The following is a 21,269-nucleotide window of genomic DNA, read 5'->3' as shown; positions in this document are numbered from 1 at the left end:
TTCTTTAATAAAATTTTTTCAATTCAATTTAATTAGGGTTGCCTGGCATACTAAGAGTACCAGACAGCTAGATGGTACAGTGGTTATAGCTCTGGACTTCAAGCCCAGAAGACTACCATTCAAATTTAGCCTTCAGTACATACTAGCTATGTGACCCTAGTTGAGTCACTTAGCCTTTATATAGCCTCAGTTTCCTTATCTGTAAAATGGGATTATAATACTAGCACCAAGTTCAGAGGTAGGTAAGGGTAAAATGAGGTAATATTGTAAAAAGCTTTATAAACTACAAAATGCTAATTAAATATTAGTTATTAATAAGGAGTACTGGATTTGGAGTTAGAAGGCCAAGTTCAAATCCAGTCTTTATCAATTATTACCTAAGTGAACTTCAATAACCCATTTTGTATTTCTGGGCTTTAGTTTCCTTAGGCTACTTTCTTCTGAGGCAGTATGATACAATGTAAAGTGTGCTGGATTTGAGTTGGAAGAAATGGGTTCAAATTCAGTCCTGCCACTCATTACCAGTATTACCTTGGACCAGTCCCTTACCATCTCTGGTTCATAGTTTTCTCACCTGTAAAATAAAAGCATTGGACTCAATTGCATCTAAGGTTCCTTCCCTTTCTCCATCATATCTATCATCCTATGTTCAGAAATATTGGAATCATAGATAAATTTCCCTAGTGTTTCCTCTTTTTTCTCTAATTCATCATACCTGGCATTTGAACCAATTTTGACTCTGGGTTTTTAAAAAATGCACCTCCTATTCTAAATCTTCTTCAGTAACTTCCAATAAGCAAAGTAACAAAAACACCAAATACAAGAATGCAAAATTTAATTACAAGTTTGAAAATGTTTGGAAGAGTTTCCAAAATTAGGGAGATAATTGACTTTTCTTTATTAAATTTTATTTTTTCAGTTACCTGGAGAAACAATTTTTGACAATTGTTTTCTGACATTTTGCAATTCAGATTCAGACAATTGAATCAACACCACAATGGACAAAACTGAGCACTAATTATTGTCTGGGTTGGGTTTTGCAATGTGCCATCATGTAAGCTCTTTGGCACTATCTTGTTAATCCCAGTATGATCAGTGGTTTCTTTCTATTGCAGCCATCACTTGCAGTTAAAAGGGATGATCCTAAACCATCATGGTAGAAAAAGGAGGAACAAAGATTAGGAGATGAGGGACATAATAAGGAGTATCACTTGGGCAGCCCATGCTCAAAACCTAGTCACCAGGGTTGAATAAGCCACTGGGTATTTCCATGGGATATTTAAGGAAAGGTGTTAGTATTGATAACTTGCTGGTGTTATCTCAACTGGCTATCCTTCTGCATCATTTGAGTGACTTTTCATGTGACTGTGAAAAGAGAGTGTACTCAGAGTAATTTCTCATTCACCACAGTCATGACAATCCTGGGGCCCAGGTTTTCCCTTTTTGTCACTTTTTTGTGTTTTAATCTAACATTGCTAAACTGGAATAGACATTTTCAAAATACATTCAAGTTTGTACCCAATGGGTTGTGTATATGTGTGTGTGTGTGTGTGTGTGTGTGTGTGTGTGTGTGTGTGTGTGTGTGAGTCAGTCAAGCAACATTTTAAAAGTGCTTATTATGTGTCAGGCACTATGCTAAGAGCTAGGGATACAGAAAAAGTCAAAAGATAGTCTTTGCCCTTAAAAAGTTCAAAATTTATATATTACCAACAAAGCCTAGCAGCAAGAGATAGAAAAAGAAATCCCATTTAAATTAACAGTAGATAATATAAAATACTTGGGAGTCTAACTGACTAGAAAAATTCAGGAACTAAATGAACATAATTACAAAACACTTTTCACACAAATAAAGTCAGATCCAAACAACTGGGAAAATGTTAATTGCTCCTGGGTAGGTCAAGCCAATAATAAAAATAACAATTCTACTTAAATCAATTTACTTGTTCAGGACCAGACCAATCAAACTTTCCCAAAATTATTTTGTAGGACTAGAAAAAAAAATAATAAATTTCATCCGGAGTAACAAAGGGTGAAGAATACCAAGGGAATCAATGAAAAAAATGTGAAGGAAGGTGGCCCAGGAGAACTGGATCTCAAACAGTATTACAAAGCTTTAATCATTAAAACAATCTGGTACTGGATAAGAAACAGAGTGATGGATCAGTGGAATAGATTAGGTATACAATACACTATAATAAATGGTTATAGTAATCTAATGTTTAATAAATCCAAAGATCCAAGTTTTGGGGACAAGAACTCACTGTCTGACAAAAATCTGCTGGAAATTAGAAAATATTAAGTGTCAGTCTGATTGACAGAGATTCTACCAGACTAATGAGACTAGAGTGAGGATGGTAGTATAACAAAGCTTTAGTGGAGGAAAGGGGGGGCAAGGGGTGGGGGTCCTGGTGCCAGCAGAGGTAGCTGTGAAGTACCCTCTGAGTGGAGGGAGGGGAATGGAAGAAAGAGGGGGGGGGCAAGGGGTAAGACCAGAACCAGTAAAGATGGCTGCCAAGTCTCCATCTGAGTGGAGATGGGTATAGCCTTTTATAGGGTGGTTGTTAGAGATGAGGTAACCTGGATTGTCTCTTTTGGTCAAGGTGAGCTATTTGGGTTCAGTTCATTGGATGATCCTGAAAGGGTGGGGAGTCTGATATCTGGGGGTGGGGAGAAATTCCCAGGTGTATAAAGTTCTGAACAGAGTATGTTCAGACTAAGGCAACAGAGGATTGGTGTCCTTCCAGGCAGGTATTGCTAGGACAATTTCTGTTTGGGCAGATGCTGGGGTGAGGAGGCCTATTAGTTTTGGTAAGGATTGGGAAAAGGGTGGTTTTGATCCCATGGTCTATCATTGTGGTGGAGATTGGGGTTAGATTAACATTTCACACCATATACTAAGATAAGGTCAAAATGGGTAAATAATTTTGACATAAAGGGTGATACCATAAACAAATTAGGGGAGTATATAGAATTAACTGTCATATCCATGGATAAAGGAAGAATTTATGACCAAACAAGATAGAAAGCATTATAGGTTGTAAAATGGATAATTTTGATTATTTTACATTTTAAAAGTTTTGCACAAACAAAACCAATGCAACCAAAGTGAGAAGGAAAGCAGAAAACTGGGGGTGGTGGTGGATTTTATAGCAAATGTCTTTGACAAAGGCCTTATTTTAAAAAAACATAGAGAACTGAGTCAAATGTATAAGAATATAAGACCTTCTCCAATTGATAAGTGGTCAGAGGATAAGAACAGGCAGTTTTCAAAGAAATCAAAGTTTTCTATAATCATAGTGGAAAAATGTTCTAAACCACTCTTGAGTAGGGAAATCAAATTAAAATAACTATGAGGTACTACCTCACATCTATCAGATTGGCCAATATGATAGAAAAGGAAAATGATAAATGTTGGAGGAATTGTGGGAAAACTGGAACACTAATGCACTGTTGTTTGAGTTGTGAACTAATCCAACCATTCTGAAGAACAATTTGGAACTATGCCCAAAGGACTTTAAAACTGTATATACCCTTTAATCCAGCAATATCACTACTTGATGTCTATCTCAAAGTGATTTTTAAAAAGGAACAGGCGGGACTTATTTCTATCAAAATATAGCAACTCTTTTTGTGGTATCAAAGAATTAGAAATTGAGGTGATGTAAATCAATTGGAGAATGTCTAAGCAAGTTGTAGTATATGATTATAATGGAATACTTTTATACTATAAGAAAAACCTGCAAAGACTTAACATGAATTGATGCAAAGTGAAATAAGCAGAACCAGGTGAACATTGTATATAGTAATAGTAATATTGTATAATGAATGAACTGTGAATGATTTAGCTGTATACAGTGATCCAAGACAATCTCAAAGGACTCATGATTAACATACTATCCAACTCCAGAGAAACAACTAATGACATCTGAATACAGGTCAAAACATATTATATTTTACTTTGTTTCGTTTTTGTTTTTGTTGTTATTGTTTTACATGATTGCTTATTTAAATTTTTTATCAGAAGGTGTCGGGGAGAAAAGTAGGGAAGAAGAGAATTTGGAACAAAGAAAACTTTAAAAAGAAAGTTAAAAATTGTTTTTATTGGGGAAAAATAAAATGTTATTTAAAAATAAATGAATAAAAAAAGAGCTCACAATCTGAAGGTTCATGTGATAAAATCCCCTCATTTGAAGGCTCTGAGTAGACCCTATGAAATTTTTGAGTTCCTTATATATAATACAGCATACATGTTCTACATATATTAAATATATAGGTTAAATAAATAAAATGGCTTTTATTTTAAATCTTTGTTTTTTTATTATTAAATTTTGCCTTCATCAGAAGATATCATGAAGCTATAGAATTGGCTATTCTCTCTTTTTTAAACTATGAATGTTTATTGGTATCAATTCTTGGATTTCCCCTACTTTCTTTGGTAGTTAGTATTAGATTCATTCCACTACTCAGCTCATGATGACCTTAGTCCACCATAGCCTCTCAAGGGAAGGAGAGATAGTTCTTCTCATTTGCATCAAGGCAATAGGTCCTGACATTCCAACAGGACCCAGTGCAGAGACAAGGAGATGTTCTCAGTGCTTCTGCTGAAAACTAGGTCTGAGTTCAAAGGATGCCACCCTCCTGGAGAAGCGGCTCAATTAAGAAGTCTTAGGAAAATGAGATTGGTTTCTTTAAGCCCTGGGAGACAAAGTTGAACAAGAAAACAACTCTTCCAAAACCAGTCTCAATCCCAATCCAGACTCATCACCAACGCTGGAGAAAAAGCATCTGTGATCCCAAGGCAAGGGTTGACTGTTGTTTCCGATCTGCATTTTAATTAAAACACTTTAATGTTACCAAATATCACAGCTTTTAACCCTTCACTAAAGTATGTGTGACTTAATTTATCAAAAAGCAAAAAGGTCTTTTTCAAGGAGAGACAGGATGGGGAACTAGAATGAATCTTGACTTTGGACCTGAGAACTCAGGCTTGAATCCCAGAGCAGCCACATACTACTTTTAACCTTGGACAAAATACTTAATCCCTTTTGGCTATTAGTCTTCTCATCTATTTAAATGAAAAGGTAAAATTAGCTGAGCTCTAAGGTTCCTTATAACCCTCATTCCTTATCCTGATTTTTCTTGCACTAGAATATAGAATATGTACATTAAAAAAAAATAACCTTAGAAAACAACCTTAAGTAGTATTAAAAAAGTGGCCTTAAAATATGCCCAACTTTAGACACAATGTGCTCCGTATCTTTTGTGTTCCATATCCCAGGTGGCTATGTACTTTGCCTACCCCTAGTCCCACCTCTCCCCTGAGACAAGTTAGCCAGAAAAGTGAAGACGTTTCTGGATGTCTTCAAATAGTTTTGGATATTTATGAAACTATGATCCTAGAACAGAAGTTATTAACCAGTATCAATGAACCTTGTTTTAAAATTGTTAACTATTTTAATATACTTCAATATAATTGAGTCTCTTTTATAAGCCCATGAAGTTTACTTTATGCACTTAGAAACATAATTCTGAGAAGGGATCCATGGGCTTCACCAGACAGTCAGAGGGGTCCAGGAAGCACAGAAAAGTTCAGAACTGCTGCCCTGGAAATTCAAATATCCCTGGGAGAAGGTGGCTTATCTTTTGGACAGGATCTCTAGACCGACCGCTTTGTATTTCAAGAGAGATAAGCTCTTGCTAGGGCAACACGGAACATATTTAGAGGCCTTCAACAACGTGCCCCTCAGGGAAGCTGCCAACTGGCAAGTTGCATAGTTATGAGTGGGAAGGCCGGTAGTGTAAATATGGAGATTTGAACCATGGACTTCAATCCCCAGAAGCCCTTGCTCTAGTTCCCAAGATGCCCTCTAATCTCACTGAGATCCCCACCTGGGCGAGATCAAAATTTCTATTTAACTGGCTCTAAAAGCCTACTGAGCTCTCTTCCTACTTCCCCTTCCAAGCAGACGCGTCTCTCATGATGTAAGTGAAATTGAGTGGGCCTTTTGGCCTTCCTAGGCACATGCTTTCTTACTTGTATTTTCTTAAACTCTTAATCTTTAATAAACCTCATAAAATATAATACTTCTAGAAGAGAAACTAATTTCTAATGCTATAGTAGGGAACGTACCTGTTTACCTGCTTATTTATTCTAAATGTTTAAGCAGAGCCCAATTTGGAAGAAAATGGTCCTGGCTGTCCATTCCTGAAGAAGCTGTTTAGGTAGCTCAGGACAATGAGTTTGTCCAAATGGGGGTATCGTTGACCTTGTGTGCATTGATCTAATGTACCAGTGGATCTGGGACCATATTCTGGGACTCTGGAGATGATAGCTTTCTTCTAGAGTCCTCCTTCCCTCCCAGTGCCTTTCTGTGTAAGTGTCAGTCTGCGACCTCCCATGGATTATATCTGTAGTTGACCCAAGTGTGGTTGTTTCATATGATGGACTGGGCTAGTAAAGGACTGCTCCTGGCGACTACATAAGAGGAAGCTCTGGGGGATTGACTTCTGGACGTGTAGGCCACACACTATTCATCCATGAGATTCCTTTAATTCAGAGGAGTTAAATAAGTTGCCCATTGGCAACATGTGACCTACAACAGTCCTGAGTGTGGCCCAAGCCTGACTAAAATGTAACTGGAAAAAATTTAACAAAATAAATAAAAATTCAATAAGACATAGATAATGTTACATTTTAAAACTAAATCAATACAGGGTTGGCAAGAATCCTCATGTACAGATTAGTGGCTCCCATTTCTATTTGCGTTTCACACTATTGCTCTAATTGTTTGTTGTACAGGAAAAATTGATGATTCAGAGTGCCATGTTTGTTAAAAGAAAAAAAAAACATACAGCCTACTTGGCTAATCTTTTTTGATCTCAGGCAAATGAATATCCAAATATGGCATTATCCAGGTGGTGGACTTGTGTAGCCATGGAGGTGGTAATAATATTCATGGGCATGACAGTGGCTGACAGCAGGGGCATCATCTACAATGGAGATAGAAAGACAAGTTACTCCAGGACAATGGTAGCTTTAAGGAGTAATCCTTTGTAGTGGAAATAAATGCTAGCCAAAGATTCAAAAAAAGCATGAGTCCTGAGATCCTAGCTGAGCAATACATCCATGAGAAAGCTATACCCAAAGAGAACTTTATGTGAAACCCCCAAAGGAAGAAAAAGACTTCCAGGGTCAAGAGTTAAGAAGTACCCCTCTACCATATCTACTCTCTGCATATGAAACAAAATATCATTTTATTCTAAGTTTGTCTCCACTCACCCTTGCACAGATTCTGTGTTTATTTTTAGGAGAATTTAACTCTAGCATTTAAGTAAATGTCTTTTCTGAAAGCTAGTTAGCTCTAGTACTTGATTGTTTATAAGGAGCATAGTAGTGGGGGCTCAGGAGCTTTAGTTGTTAAGAGTTTTATTATAAAGGCTTTCTTGTTACCCTTAGAATTCCAATAGAATAGGTCATCAGTCATACTTTGGGGACACCAAAATTTTAATAAGATTTTGAGTGGGGAGAGTGACCTCACAAAGAATGCTACATATGTAAACACTGCCACTCTAATAATACCTGTGAACACTGATATATCACGATAGCCAGCTCCAACACCTCTGTGTACTACACTGCACCAACACCTGTGAACATATGCCACATACTAAAACATAAAAAGAGATCTAAGACCAAGTATTATTGCTACTCTGCCTCAATCAATCTTTTCCTTATAATCACATCCCTCCAAGTTCACAAGATGCCTTTCCTCAAAAGCATATTCTTTCACACCCCAAGTAGAGGCTGGTTTCCACATACCATAAACCATGTACAGCAGCCCCTTCCTATTTTCTAACTCCCTTTAAATATCTCAGCAGAAATGCCAGTCCAATCAAATGCTGCCTGAATCAATTGTTTCTGACAGTAGCCTAAGGAATCTCTCTCCCATATTATACAAAGCCTATTCTGCATTCCCTGATACTTCCTAGATCTTCAACACCCCTATCTCCTATCAGGTCTGATCTTCCCCTCTCTTTTCTTAGAGTAGGGGGGCACCCTTGCCTCTCCATTTATTCTGGAATACAGAAAGGGCAAAAATGACTGACACTTCATAAATTTCCTTATTCTGTGCTTAAGGAAGTTGGAAAAGTCCAGTTTTCTACTGGACTGATAAGTTTGACTAAGAAAAGTCTAGGGCCTTAGAGGTTCTCTACCCAGTACTCCCTGAATATTCTTGTGAATTGTCCTTCCCTTTTACTTCCCTCAAAAGCCTTAGTATTGCTGAGAGTCACTAAGATTATCCTCTCTGCTCTCTCTTCTTCCCTCTACCTCAGTAGGAGGGATTAATTTAGAGGCATAAACAAGGCTACTTGAGTCTCCATCTGAGAAGGATGAATGTTAGTCAATTCTATTTTGCCTAGAAGGGTCTTCGTCTTGGCAAGGGGCAACATCTTGCTCCAGTGCCTTTGGAAGAGAACTGCTGCTACTATGTTGGATTTATAAGAAAGCATCTCAGACTACTTTTCTAAAGATATTTTAAGATTGGTGCATTGCCCAAGAAAAATCATCATGGCTTGCCATGTGACACATCTCCATGACTTTTTGGTGACTCAGTCATCATACTTGCCAGTGTTCTGGAATGTAGGGTCTTGAACTCATTGAAGGCTGATGCATTTTCTTGCCATCTGTTCATTTTTTGGAGATCTTATCTACTCACTAATCATCTAATTCTCTTTGGCAAAGAATTTAGGAAGAGATAAGATTTTAGCTGGTCTGTCTCCTTTCTATCACCAGTTATCATTATTCCTTTCCCCTTCAGGCACTTACTATATCACTTTTTTGATCTTTCATTTGCCCTAACATCACTAAAAAAACAAAAACAAAAAGCACTCTTTTTGTCATCCCTGATAAACATCATTATCCTTAGTTTCTTTTTAGTTTTGGTAGTCCTGACACTAATGTTTGAGGAATGTGTCAGTCCTGTGTATTCATCTTCTGATACATGTTTTCACTTCCATCTCTAGTATTTATCTTAAAAATATATAAGTTGGTTGATAAATTCCCCATGTATCTACCTTCTCAATCAAAGCATATCACTTATCCTTTCCTTCCTCATGAGAATCTTTGGAGTTTGTGCTAGAAATTCATTTTTGTGAATGTACCATGACTGGGGCTTACCATTTCCCCCATAGAAATTTGGCCAGTCAGGTACCTTGCCCATAGACTGGGCAGTTTACCCAGAATGCCCTGTGTTTGTATAGTTTTGTTTATATATATATGTATATATATATTTGTGTGTGTGGTTTTGTTTATATATATATATATATATGTATATAATCATGAATGGATTTCCAAAAAAGAAAGATATGACTACCAGAAGGTAGTCATATCAAGGGTGGTCTCTATCTTGTCCAAGAAGAACTAATTTCAGTGATGTTAGGGATAAGAGAGCACTATGTGCTGCTGAACAACCCTGAAGAAAGCACAAAACTTTGCTGAGGAGGTCTACTATAAATATATGTTAAATAATCTCACTTAGGCCCTAGGGGATGACAAGGTAGTCCTTTTACATCTCCATAATCAATTCAGTACCCCACTTACCATAATAACTTATCTAAGGCTTTTCTTCCCTCTCCTGTGGCTTTCTCTCTCTTCACTCTCTCAGCTGAGAACCTCATACTTCACTGAAAAAGGGGCCATTTTCTGAGAGAACTCCTTCCTTTCCTCTCATCTCACATGAACACAGATGCCTTTTGCCACATTCTGCTCCTTTACCCTTATCTCATCTTATGAGGTAGCCCTTCTCCTCCAAAGCACATAAGAGATCTCAATCCATTTCATCTTCTCCAATAGATGGCTCCTTTTATTATTCCCATTCTCCTGTTTATCTTCAATTTCTCCCTATCTACTGATGCTTCCCAACTGTCTACAAATACTCCATGTTGTTCCCTTAGTCAGAAAAACTTCAGTTCCTGCTAGCTATTGTCTTATATCTCTTCTCTCTCAGGGCTAAAGTCCTTGAAGAAACTATCTACAACCAATGCCTCCACTACCTTTCCTTTCACTCTTTCCCTTAACTCTTTCCAACTTGGCTTTTATCTCACCATTTGGTGGCATCTGTTCTCTTTAACAGTCATCTCTGCCTTACCACATCTAATGGTCTTTTCTCAATTCTCATCCTTCTTGACTTCTCTGAAGCCTTTGGCATTATCAATCATCTTTTTCTTGATACTCTCTTCTCTCATTTTTCATGACATTACTTTCTCCTAGTTCTCCTCCTACCTATATGACTAGTCCTTCTTAGACTCCTTGTTGGATCTTCTTTCAGGTCATGCCCAATAGCCATGGACATTCTCCACTTTCTTTTCTCTCTTTCTACTGTTGCTCTTGGTCATCTTGACATTTTCCATGGATTTAATGATCATCTCTATGTGAATGATTCTGCCAGAAGCTTTCTTTAGTCCCCTGAATTCTAGTGCCATCTGCTCTGTTGATTATTTTCAATTTATTGTCTTGTTCATAGTTTGCATCCTGCCTTCCCTGTTGGATTGTGGATTCCTTGAGAATAGGGAAGTTTTTGTTTTATTCCTTCTTCATTTTTCTTAGTATAGTGCTAGGCACATACTTAATTAATGCTTATTGACATGGCAGGAACTCCAGAGACAACCAGCTAGGTGGCACAATGGATAGAACACTTGGCCTGGAGATAGGAAGATGAGTCTTCCTGAGTTCAAATCTGGCCACAGACACTAGCTTTGTGAACTTGATAAAGTCTCTTAACCTTATTTGCTTCAGTTCCCCATCTGTAAAATGAGCTAGAGAAGGAAATGGCAAACCATTACAGCATCTTTGCCAAGAAAACCCCAAAAGGGTTCATGAAGAGTCAGACATGACTGAAACAACTGAACAAGAACCAGAGAAAGTGTCCTCTGGAGATCTTCTGGAGCATCTGGCTGACAATCTGGCCAGAAGGAGCTACAGAGAGGTGAAGACTGTAAGAGAGCTGATCAGATTAAGTCTAGGGAAAGAAAGTAGCTGGTGAGACCTCCTGAGTGTTCTCTTCAGTTCAGTCTCCAACCCTACTCCATCTTGAAGTGGGATGCTATTTTTTAAAATCTAATTACCCCTTACTTATTGCTTTTCCTGTTTACTCTTGTTTAAGCTGTCATAAAACAAAATATTATCATCCAGAACTTGTTTGGTTATTGAAAATGCAGAGGGAAAGGGAGAGAAAGGCCAATGTCCCTTAAAAGGATAGGTGTTATTTTTAACTTAGCACAAGCTGAGTAAGGAGAGTAGAATTAGAACTGAAGAAAGAGTACCTGTTATTTTGATAACTTTCCAGAGTGAATAAGTCTGAAATTGAATCCTAGACTTATTTATCCTTTTTAAAATAAATCTACTCAGAAAGAAAAATGAATGAACTGAGAAAATCAGGACTATCAGAGCAGAAAATTAATTCCTGAGGGTATATTCGGGCAGGTATCAGGCTTCTTGTTGTTAAGAAGGTGGAGGGGTTTACATGAGGAACTCCAGCCCCATATCAGAAAAAGAAATTGAACAAGCCATCAAAGAACTCCCTAAGAAAAAATCCCCAGGTCCAGATGGATTCACAAATGAATTCTATCAAACATTCAAAGAACAACTAATCCCAATATTATACAAACTATTTGACATAATAAGCAAAGAAGGAGTTCTACCAAATTCATTTTATGATACAAATATGGTACTGATCCCAAAACCAGGCAGGTCAAAAACAGAGAAAGAAATCTATAGACCAATCTCCCTAATGAATATAGATGCAAAAATCTTAAATAGGATACTAGCAAAAAGACTCCAGCAAGTCATCAAGAGGGTTATTCACTATGACCAGGTAGGATTCATACCAGGAATGCAAAGATGGTTCAATATTAGGAAAACCATCCACATAATTGACCATATTAACAAGCAAACTGACAAAAATCACATGATTATCTCAATAGATGCAGAAAAAGCCTTTGATAAAATACAACACCCATTCCTACTGAAAACATTAGAAAGTATAGGAATAGAAGAGCCTTTCCTAAAAATAATAAACAGTATATATCTAAAACCATCAACAAACATTATATGCAATGGGGATATACTAGAAGCCTTCCCAATAAGATCAGGAGTGAAACAAGGATGTCCGTTATCACCTCTATTATTTAACATTGTACTAGAAACACTAGCAGTAGCAATTAGAGAAGAAAAAGAAATTGAAGGTATTAAAATTGGCAATGAGGAGACCAAGCCATCATTCTTTGCAGATGATATGATGGTCTACTTAAAGAATCCTAGAGAATCAACCAAAAAGCTAGTTGAAATAATCAACAACATTAGCAAAGTCGCAGGATACAAAATAAACCCACATAAGTCATCAGTATTTCTATATATCTCCAACCCATTTCAGCAGCAAGAATTAGAAAGAGAAATTCCATTTAAAAATCACCCTAGACAATATAAAATACTTAGGAATCTATCTGCCAAGACAAACACAGGAACTATATGAACACAACTACAAAACACTTTCCACACAATTAAAACTAGATCTAAACAATTGGAAAAACATTGATTGCTCATGGGTAGGATGAGCTAACATAATAAAAATGACAATCCTGCCCAAATTAATTTACTTATTTAGCACCATACCCATTGAAGTACCAAAAAACTTTTTTACTGAATTAGAAAAAAACCATAACTAAGTTCAGGGAAATCATGAAAAAAAAATGCAAAGGAAGGAGGACTTGAAGTCCCAGATCTCAAACTATACTATAAAGCAATGGTCATCAAAACAATTTGGTACTCACTAAGAGACAGAAAAGAGGATCAGTGGAATAGACTAGGGGCAAATGACCTCAGCAAGACAGTCTATGATAAGCCCAAAGATCCCAGTTTTGGGGACCAAAACCCACTATTTGATAAAAACTGCTGGGAAAATTGGAAATCAGTATGGTAGAGATTAGGTTTGAATCAACATCTCACACCCTACACCAAGATAAACTCTGAATGGGTGAATGACCTGAATATAAAGGTGGAAACTATAAGCAAATTAGGTGAACACAGAATAGTATACTTGTCAGATCTTTGGGAAAGGAAAGACTTTAAAACCAAGCAAGAGCTAGAAAAAAATCACAAAATGTAAAATCAATAATTTTGATTATATCAAATTAAAAAGGGTTTGTACAAACAAAACGAATGCACCCCAAATTAGAAGGGAAACCAGAAACTGGGAAACAATCTTCATTACAAAAAACCTCTGACAAAGGTCTAATTACTCAAATTTATAAAGACCTAAACCAATTATACAAAAAAAATCAAGCCATTCTCCAATTTATAAATAGGCAAGGGACATGAATAGGCAATTTTCAGTTAAAGAAATCAAAACTATTAATAAGCACATGAAAAGGTGCTCTAAATCTCTAATAATCAGAGAAATGCAAATAAAAACAACTCTGAGGTATCACCTCACACCTAGCAGATTGGCTAACATGACAGTAAAAGAAAGTAATGAATGCTAGAGAGGGTGTGACAAAGCTGGGACATTAATGCATTGCTGGGGGAGTTGTGAATTGATCCAACCATTCTGGAGGGCAATTTGGAATTATGCCCAAAGGGTGCTAAAAGACTGTCTGCGCTTTGATCCAGCTATAGCACTGCTGGGTTTGTACCCCAAAGAGATAATAATGAAAAAGACATGCTCAAAAATATTTATAGCTGCACTCTGTGGTGGCAAAAAATTGGAAAATGAGGGGATGCCCTTGCAATTGGGGAATGGCTGAACAAATTGTGGTATATGTTGGTGATGGAATACTATTGTGCTCAAAGGAATAATAAAGTGGAGGAATTCCATGGGGATTGGAACAACCTCCAGAAAGTGATGCAGAGTGAGAGGAACAGAATCAGGAGAACATTGTACACAGAGACTGATACACTATGGTACAATTGAATGTAATGGATTTCTCCATTACTGGCAATGCAGTGATCCTGAACAACTTGGAGGAATCTACAAGAAAAACCACCATCCACATTCAGAGGAAACACTGTGGGAGTAAAAACACTGAAGAAAAATTACTGTTTGAATACATGGATCAAAGGGATATGGTTGGGGCTGTAGATTAAATGAACATCCTAGTGCAAACATCAACAACATGGAGATAGGTTCTGATCAAGGACACAAGTAATACCCAATGAAATTGCATGTCGGCTGCAGGAAAGGTGGGTGTAGGGGAGGGAGGGAAATAAAATGAGTATTAACCAAAAAATTAAATTAAATTAAAAAATAAAAAATAAAAGTCTGCAGAAAAAAGAATACCTTCTTTAAAAATTGTTCTCTCTGTCTCTCTCTGTCTCTCTCTTTCTCTGTCTCTCTCTCTGTCTCTCTCTGTCTCTGTCTCTGTCTCTGTCTCTGCCTCTCTCTTTGTCTCCCCCCCCCACACTCTTTTTCTCTTTCTTTTCTATAAAAATAGTCTTCCAATGATGTTCCATAACTGTAATTCATGTAGCATCTACTAAAAGGCAGAGAGGATATTAACCTACCACTTTTTCCTTCCTAGATAGGAGTTAGGGTAGCTGGTTGCCAATAACTCCTCAAGTTTTGCCCCTGAAAAGACAATACTGGTTCTCTCAGTGTGCTGGAGTTGTGTTTGTGTCTACCAATCAAGTCACTTAACTGCTTTACTCCTACCTACTAGCTATTCCCTTTTTAAATTGTCTTCTAGCTGTTTTATTATGCTCTGTTAAGTCAACTCTATCAATATCATTATTTTATAGAAGAATTTCATCAAAATCAGTCAGTAACCATTTATTAAGCTCCTACTATGTGCCAGGTTCTGTGCCTTAGCCCTGGGAATGCAAAGAAAGGCAAAATATAGATCCTGCCTTCAAGGAACTCACCATCTAATGGAAGAAAGCAACCTATGAAGAGAAGCTGAAATGGAAGGAAGAAGAGGGTACCATGGAGGCATAGTGAAGTCAAAGAGTACAGTTAGGTGGGAAATGATGAAATGGCAGCACTGAGCCCCCTCCTTAAATGGATGATCTAGGAGAGGTTCTCCAATGCTTGCCTTCCACCAGTATCTTAATAGACCACAATCCACCATACACAGCCCTCAGTCCTACTCCAATCTTCTCATACAGTAGAGCGGGCAAAAATCCAGAAGTTCAGTTCTTGGCTCTGATCCCTCTTGTGAGCTGAACACAAAGCTTTTGCTATTGAACTACACAATCTCAGCTACTGTTTCAATTAAGACAAAAACCACAAGACACCAATCCTTCTGTACTGAATATCATATATGTTGATGTGATGAAGGAGAAGCCTAGCTAGAGTCGCGTTATTCTTCCAAGGCTCTATTGACAGACTCTTCTTTCCTTCCAGATCCATTTGGTCATCTACTTTCCTAGAGATTTAATTTGACCATCATTCTCTCCCTTTATCCCTTTAGTAGTCATTCAGCACCTCTTAGGTTTTACAGCTGTGTAACTGGTAAGTCACTTAATTTGCTGCTTGACTCAATTTCTCCTATGTAAAATGAAAATTATATCACCTTCCAGAAAGAAATGTTGTAAGGCAAAAATGAGAAAATATTTGTAAAGTCCTTTGCATACCTTAAAGTGCTATATAAATGAAATTTATTTATTATTATTATTATTACAATTCATTCCCAAGAAGATAGCATTTTCTAGCTAACTTCAGAGTCCCCCTGAAGGAAAATAGCCTAAGAAGGATAATGGTCTCCTGCTCACTTCCCAATATTTAGCAGCTAATTGTCTCTAACTTAAAAGTTCTTTAGTAATTATTACTCCTGTGCTACTAAAAGATGAAATCAAAACCCAAAGCCCATTCATGGATATTCCAATGAGATTTATTGAAAGATATGAGTTATTTCAGAGAAGAATTGCAGCCAGTTGATCTTAGGTGATCTTAAATATTGACTCCTTGGTGTGTGAATACTGTTCTTTATCCCTTTAGGTTCTCTGAGATGAAGGAAGCATCCTTCCAGAGTGGTAAGGTAAGGCTTCTTCTAGTTCTGCACCAGACTTCTCCATCCTCTTGGTAAGAGTAGCCATAAGCATATGAAGGTCATAGAATGTCTTTGTTACCCTTGTTGGTACAATGAAAAAGCTCTACTTTTATCATCAGTCCCCCTCATTCAAGTGATCCTAGGAATTGGTGAGTGCTGATTGCTCAGCAGATACAAGTGGAGCTCATGAGAAGTCCTTTTGCACTCATTATTGACTTCTGACTCTGTAGTCAGAACCTGTAGTTTGGGGGAGGAGGAGAAACCTATGATGTACAGGTTCCCATAATTAACCTAAGGAATACATGTGAACCATCTCATTGGAAGGTGGTAGTTATCTCAGGATGCTGCTCAACTTCCTTATGAATATCCTGAGAATGACCTTGACAGAAGCTAGTATTATCTTTGAGTACAGCAAGAGTTAGAAGAAAAGACAAAAATAAATCTGTTACTCTCTTGACAAGCCAATTTATGAGGCTACAAACAGCTATACTTCAAAGAAAATCTTAACACAGATTCAACAAAAATAATACCTAGCATATATAAAGTACTTTAAGGTTTGCAAAGTGCCTTACCACTATAATCTCATTTGATTCTCGTAACAGCTCTAGGATATTGGTGCTATTATTATCCTTATTTTATAGATAAAGATAGATAGAGATGAGATAATTAAGGCAGATAGTGACTCACTCAGGGCCACACACTTAGTAGGTGTCTAAGGTAGGATTTAAATTTGGTTCTTCATGGTTCCAGATGCAGCACTCTTTTCTCTATGCCCTGTAGTTGCCTCAAAAATAATGACAATAAGTCACACTTAATATTAAAATTCTTTCTTGGATAGAATAGAGGGTTCTCTTGAAGTAGGACTTTCATTTATAGTTACAATAGACAATAAATAAGCAATAATAATAATAATAATAATTAACGGTAACAACAACGGTAATTTTTTAAAAGGTATAATTCATCAGTAAACCTCATTCCCACAAGTGAAAATCCATAATTCAGTAAAGTCCTGATCCAAGAAATGGGTGACAGCAGCCAAAAATAAGCCATTAGATCATGACAATAAAATTATCCACTAATAATAATAATAATAACCACATAGAGGGAGGTATGGGGTTTTTTTTGTTTCACTTTCTAATCACAGAGGCAAAATAAGAGAGGGTTTCCTCTTTCCCTTTGGTATTGTGTGTGTTTGGGAAAGCGTATACACCAGATTTATGGGATATTTTATTGATATTTTAAAAATTATATTTAGTGCCATTGTTTTGAAATATGTCATCTGGTTGCCTAGTAAAAATAAATACAACTGAGGATGTTCAAAAATGATTTTTTTTTTTAGTGGATTCAAGTCCTCTTGAACCTGGAGCAATTTATCAAGGTGGGAGCTGTCCATATGTAAGGTGAGTTGGTCTCAGATGCTGTGTTATTTTTTTGGTTATATTTTACACATAGGGAATGTGGTGACATGCTACTTGGTCATCCAGTGGAGAGATTTTCTTAGATTTTTGTATGAGAGCTCAACTCCGGTTACTCTAGTTTAATGTTCCTAAAGAGCTGAAAGGGCTTTTCTTGCCATGGTCATCTCTGAGACAAAGTTGGCATGGACAAAAGCCAGACATTTAGAGTACCTGACAATAAATATTGTGATTGATAAGAACGAATTAAGTAGCTTTCTTTGTTGGAACAAGTACAACATCCCAGCATTTTAATTTATTCCAAGGTGATGTCTAGCAAACATACAAATCAAGAAGTCACTTGGAGAGCAGTTGGTTTAACTAAACATTTTCTTTTAAATTAACATAAAATTCACCTTTCAATGACTTCAAAATTTTTTAATTTCCTGCCTGATTTCAATGATGAGATGCATTTAATGCATTTCAATCTATTCCCCAGCAGGCATCCCAGCCTGATGAGTACCGTATTAGCAAACTGTTGCTTCCCACTGGGACCTAATGTCATTCACCGACAGAGCCGTGAAGCTGCCTGGGCTTTTTGCACACTGCTTGGAAAATGGTCGATTTCCCAGGTGAATAGAATCCTTACTTAGGGCATGTTTCTCTAACAAAGAATTAGAACTAACCAACAGAATTCTCTTTCCACCATGATCACTAGTCAGTCTGTGTTCCTGGGTCACCGCTAAGAGCCATTGGACAGATTCCTAACTTCTTTTCTAAGAATTTGTCCTCAGGAGATACTGTGCCTTCTTGAAAACTCCCTAACTTGAAGGTTCTTCTTTGGAATCCCACTCTCTTGAGGATCCTTTTACTCACTTTTCTTCCCTTCATTCCTTTTTTTTTTTAATCCATGCCTTCCATTTTAAAATCAACATGTTTATTGGTTCCAAAGGCAAAAGAACTGTAAGGGCTAGGCAATGGGAGGTAAGTGATTTGCCCAGGGACACACAGTTAGGAAATGTCTTAAGACCAGAATTTAATTCAGGACCTCCCATCTCTGGGCCTGGCTCTCAAAGCACTGAGCCATCGAGCTGCCCCTGGTCAGGTCTTTATCCCATTCTTGAGCTCTCCAGTCCACTGAACCACTCCAAACAATCCCCATGCCTTCTTCTTTGTCATCCTTTGTCTATTACTTCTCAGGAATTCTAAGAACATGGTCTCATTTGGGGCAATGCTTCCAAGTGTCCTGGTATGGGTAAAAATAAACAGGTCACACCTCTAAAGTACTTTGTGGACTACAATGCAATTTAATTACAACCTGTATAAGAGGTAGGTTATGCATTATACCAATAAGGAGAGTGAGTCTTAGAAAGTTTTTAACATTTGCCGGCAGTCAGAGAGCTATCAGTCAGTAGGTGAACCCAGATCTTCAGACTTCAAGAGCAATAGTCATGCACAATCCTTTACTGACAGTTCTGACAGAAGTTCATGAACTTCTTGTTATTTTCTGAAGTGGACCTTTTGGGACAACATGATGCATGAGTACTGAATGGAAAATGAGGAAGCCCAGAGGAGAGCCTTAATTATGCTAACTCAGGTGGATGACTGAATTTTTCTGAGCCTCAGTTTCCCCATCAATGAAAAAGGAATAATATTACCAGTCCCACTCTACCTGCCCGAAATCTTGTGAGTCCAAAATGAATGTATCTCTATGAAAAGCATGAATTTCCTATAAGTAATTGGCTGGTCTATATCTTTTAAAATACATATTTGTATTACTTTACTACAATTTGTATAGTAATTATAATGATTATTGTTGCCCATTAATGATTAAATTTGTCTTTAGGAAGTGAGAAATTATTATACTAAATTATACTAAAGAAATTATTATACCTTTGAAATGCTGATAATTTGTCATTGGTTTCAAAGATGTTGGTATTTTCCATTTCCACCATAGGAAAAATAATTATTTGACTCTGTTCCATGTCACTTACTTTAGCTGAAATAACACATGAATGACCTCTGTTTATAGTAATAAAGATGACATGAATTTAAAAATTAAAATAAAATAATAAAATGAATGTAACTATGGACTGTGGAATTTTTCTCTAATAATAATTAGTAAGCATAAAACAACTTTGAAAACACTTGAGGAGCAATTTAATTAAATTAACATTTAATAAATTTCTCTTTATCATGTGCTAGGAGATCAGTTAATAAATCAGAAATAAGGATTTATTAAGTATATGTCAAGTACTATGCTAAGCACTTAAGAAACAAAAACAAAAATTAAATAGTCCCTGCCCTCAAGGAGCTTATGTTCTGTTAACTGTACTAGATAAATGTGTAATAAGAGTAATTAGTCCCTCTTTCAGCCCTTCATCTGTCCTGGCTACAGATACCCCAATGGGACATGCATGGTGTCCCTAGGGTCACTTCCAGTGGGTCAGGCATGCTCTTTTTCAGTATTGAAGGACTTGGTGCTTTCGGACAGTTTAGCAATTCCTTAGTCTCTGGGATGAAAACAGCAAGAAGGAGGCACATCAAAGCAAGATTCGACGTTGAGCCAGGAAGAGCCTTCTACTCTGTAGACTTGAAAGAGAGCAATAATTTCTGTTCTCACTCTCTCTTTGTTCTTTCTTCTAAAAGTTTGGGGTGGAATTCTCTCTCTGAGATCTCCCTTGAGATGGAAGGAGAGAGGCTCCTTTCTCCTCTAACAGCTAAGATAGCTCTCAAGTTACTGTAGGTGCATCCTTGCTTGAGCAAGGTTGAATCCAGGTCCTTGATGGCTTCCTTCTCTCTATTTGTGTTTTCCTGAGCATAGATGACAAAATGGTGATCAAGAAATGGACATTTCCAACCTTGGAGGCAACTTTGTGAGTTTGGGATGTTGCAAGCCACTGGGTTCCTCAGTTAAAGCTGACTCTGAGCTGGAAGAATTTTCCATAAGTATACCCTTCTTGGAGATAGGGCACTGATTTGGCTTACCAGGGCTAGACGTAATGGTTTTCATAGGAAAGAGTCAAAATATAAAAGAAATGACCAATTCAAATTTTAAACTGCTTTGCAAACCTCAAAGCGTTATATCAATTGTGCTTATTATTAGCATCATTATTACCATAGTCTAATATGAATTCTAGAACATTACTTAGAAGGATCTTTAAAATCCTCTAATCTTTTCTCATTTTTTTTTCTGAGGAGAAAACTGAAATCTTAAAAGAGGAAATGATTTGCTCAAGGTCATCTAGAAAACCACTAGTAGAGTTAGGACGTAAACCCAAGAATCATAATTCTGAATCTATTCTGAGTATCAAGCTCCTGTGATAGTATAATAGTCATTAATAGTTACTGCTTGGTATTTTAAGACTTTTTCAATGTGCATTTATGAGTCATTCTTGTTTTTAGACATTTCTTTTGTAGCAGAGGGAATAAATAGCTGTCTTATATCTGATCAAGGGCAGTTAGATGGTGCAATGGATCAAGTGCTGGTCCTGGAACCAGAAAGACTGAGCTCAAATTTGGCCTCAGACACTTACTAGCTGTGTGACCCTGGGAAAGTCACTTTACCCTGTGTGCCTCAGTTTCCTCATCTGCAAAATGAGCTGGAGAAGAAAATGGAAAACCACTCCAGTTTTTTTGCCAAGAAAACCCCAAATGGGGTCACAGAGAGTCAGACACAACCAAAACAACTGAACAACAAAAAACATCATCTACCTTCTATATGGAATGCCTTTCAGTTTCCTTTTGAGGAACCCTTATAGATGAGACAAACCTAGCAATACCTTAAAGTGATAGCTACCCTTAAGCCATAGGTAAGCCCCAGCACCCTGGAGTACA

This window comes from Monodelphis domestica, chromosome 4 (assembly GCF_027887165.1).
Source record: "Monodelphis domestica isolate mMonDom1 chromosome 4, mMonDom1.pri, whole genome shotgun sequence".
NCBI lineage: Eukaryota > Metazoa > Chordata > Mammalia > Didelphimorphia > Didelphidae > Monodelphis > Monodelphis domestica.
Note: the sequence above shows the minus strand (reverse complement) of the source record.